The sequence below is a fragment of the Arachis ipaensis genome, chromosome B5 (genome assembly GCF_059453495.1).
Source record: "Arachis ipaensis isolate K30076 ecotype BB chromosome B5, ASM5945349v1, whole genome shotgun sequence".
NCBI lineage: Eukaryota > Viridiplantae > Streptophyta > Magnoliopsida > Fabales > Fabaceae > Arachis > Arachis ipaensis.
In genome coordinates, this window is record NC_142440.1 from 4,998,003 (window position 1) to 5,001,260 (window position 3,258).

Sequence of the window (3,258 nt, forward strand, 5' to 3'; positions counted from 1 at the left end):
CATTGACAGCGCTAATATGAGCTATAGAACATTTGAAATTTTAAAAGGATTTTACTTAGTCTACGGGACAAATCTAAAAAACCACTTTTAACTTTATGCTAACTATTTCATTTGATTTGTATAATGTAGAGGGTGGTCTTTCCACGGAATATATAACTGGATTAATTTGTCAGCGTAGCAAGTAGGTAGAGAAAAGCACATATAATAAATTTTAATCAGGATTTGGATAAACTTTGAGAACTCTTGTTCCAATCTGGTTTTGGAAAATGGAAATAGCAGAGACATATGACCAAAAGTACTCGGTTTCGTGGACGAGGAGCAAGAAAGAAAATAAAATATGTAAAACACCAAAAAGTTGTTGCGAGTGGGAGCGAGTAATGCTTCAAACCATTGGTTTCAGCAACCCAACGTGATTTGTATTTTTATTTTAAAGATAAAGCATATTTTTTGTATCTAAAATTTATTAAAAATTTTAAAATATTTTAGTTAAATTTTATTTTATTTTGATTTTATTTTAAAAATTTTTTTATTTGTATTAAATATATTTTTGATAGTTAAATTTTTAAAAAATTTATGATTAATTTAATAATATTACATAATAATTATATCTGATTTATTTGTATTGAAAATTATTTTTATAAAATTATTACTGAATTGATTATAAATTTTTTAAAAAATTAGATATTAGAGATAAATTTAATATAAATTAAAAATTTTTAAAATAAAATTAAAATAAAATAAAATTTAAAAATAAAAAATATATTTTACTTCTATTTTAATGATCTCATGAATAGCTTAATAATTTATTTAAAAATAAAAAATTATAATATATTTTATTCAGTTAACATACCTTTAAAAATGGCATTTAGTATTTACTTTACAATGTCAGAATATATTAAGATCAAATAAATGATCCTCTGCTCTGAGGATAAGTCTAAAAACCAAATCATCAAACACCTAAACAAAGGGATATATAAAAGAAACTTCATTTAAGGTCCGTTTGGAAACTCTAGAAGTAACTTTTTTTAACTTTTGGCTTATGAAAAGTAGTAGTATTAATGTCTAGTGCAATTTTCAAAACCAAATTGCAACTTTCTAGGAAGCTATTTAGGAGCTTATAGAGAAGTTAAAAAAATGACTTCTCTCATAATACTTCTACTTTTCATCACATTTTTCTAAAATAAGTACTTTTAGAGTTAAAAATCCAAATACAAAATAACTTATTTATAAGTTACTTTTAACAAAATTATTTATTGTTTAAGTTATTTTATCCAAATGAGCTTAATTAAGTTGGTTATCCAAATTGGGCCTTAGCATGATCATTCTCTATGAACAATAGTTTTTGTGAAAAAAAAAAAGGTGAAAACTCAGGTGAAATCGACTTCACGTGAAGTTGATATCTGAGAGCTATTAGATAATTTGACTGATTTGACTAAATTTTCATTCAACAGTTTTCTGATATCAACAAGTCAACTTCACGTGAAGTAAAGAAAAATAGAACTGTAAAAGAAATATGATAGTCATTCCCTGATGGCTTGATATGTATACTGAACGATGGACGATTTTGATGAACTTGGCCATGGCACTTGAACTACAACCATTCCCTCTTCATACTCAAAATCGACATCTTTGCCATCAATCTTACAAGCTCTAGGACTCTCTGAGGAAAAGACCCTCATCTTCCCAGCTCCTCTAACACCAACCTCAACAACATTCTTATCCTCATCAAACTCCAATGTTTGAATTGCTCCACTGTTGTTCAACATGTTCACCAGATCAGACCAATAGGAGCAAAATTCACAACCTTGTTGCTGCCACCGCAGTTCAAGGATCTAACTGGTGACACAGTTACAAGCTCAGTTGAATGGCTCCAATGAGATTTCATGGTACTCATTTGGTGATGAGAGGACTAACTTCTTGGCTTGGCTGAAGTACATTGCAAAAGTTTGAACATTTTCAACGGGGATTGGGTTGTTGCCACTATTCCATTCAATGTCTTTGATGTTGGCTTTTGTTGATACCAAATGAGAAAACTCCAAAGCACATTTGGTTGTTCTAGTTTCACGGAACCACCCTCCACCTTGGCAGTTAAATGCTCCAAGAACTCCCGTGTACTTGTTGAGGTTCTATATTTTGAACATAGATTTGCCACCAATTAGCATTCATTATAATTATTTAATATATCTGAATATTTATTATAAAATATTATGTCTTTATTATTATAATTCTTTTAACACTTATAAATACTATTTTATATTATATTTGACAACTTGAATACACTTAATAATACTTACAAACATTTTTTCTATTACTCTCTCTCCTCTTTTTAACATGGTATCAGAGTCATGGTATCCTCCTTGAAGAGGATCGGTTGTTTTTCCTCTGGTTAAATCATCGTATTTTTCATGTTTTTTCTCTATGTCATTTTTTCTTGTCTTTTGTCACTCCTTTGATACTTTTCACCTCACCGATTAGTCTATCCTCTACGTTTTGTATCTTTTCAAGTCTAATGAATCAAACACCACTATCATCCGCTACTTACCTATTCTCATGTAGAAAACGTATATTTTTCGTCACCTTCTGGCAGTTCCATTTGCGTTTCCTTGTGGCAGTTCCATCTGCGTTTTCTTCCGGCATTGTCTACGTTTCCTTTCGACAGTTTCGTCTACGTTTCCTTCTGGCAGTTCCGTCTGCATTCTGTAAGACCCATAATTTTTTAAAAATATTATTATGAATTAATTTCAATTTATTTATTCATTAAAGACTTTATTTTAAAAATTATTTTATTAAAAGTAATTAAATCAAATTTTGACAATTAAATTATAAATTTTACTTAATATTATAATTATTGAATAATTTTTTATATTTAAATTATACAACTTAACAGTTGTAAAAGAATAAGAATTTTATACAATTTAGTTAAATAATTAAAATTTTAGAATTTAATACTTTAATTTTATAAACAAAGAAAATAAATTATATTATCTCTAATTTAAATTCGAATACTTGAATTAAATGCCAATTAGTAAATTAATAAATAAATAATATTTTTAAAATAATTTTAAGGATTAAATTAAATTTTAAATTAATACAATATATCCTAATTTAATTAAAATTCCTAAAGCCAAATATTCCCAAATTAAATCCAAACCCTAACTTTAACTAAATCAAACCCTAACCCCAACCTAATCCTAGTCGCCATTCATTTATTTTTCTAACCTAGCCTACGGAAGAAAGAAACGAGGAAAGGAAAAGTAA

The 3,258-nt window shown here is 27.6% G+C and overlaps 1 pseudogene; it reads right to left on the reverse strand.

Moving 5' to 3' along the window:
- Window positions 1–1,520: 1,520 nt before the first annotated feature.
- Window positions 1,521–2,637, reverse strand: LOC148563252 (galactinol--sucrose galactosyltransferase pseudogene; annotated as a pseudogene).
- Between the last annotated feature and the right edge of the window lie 621 nt (window positions 2,638–3,258).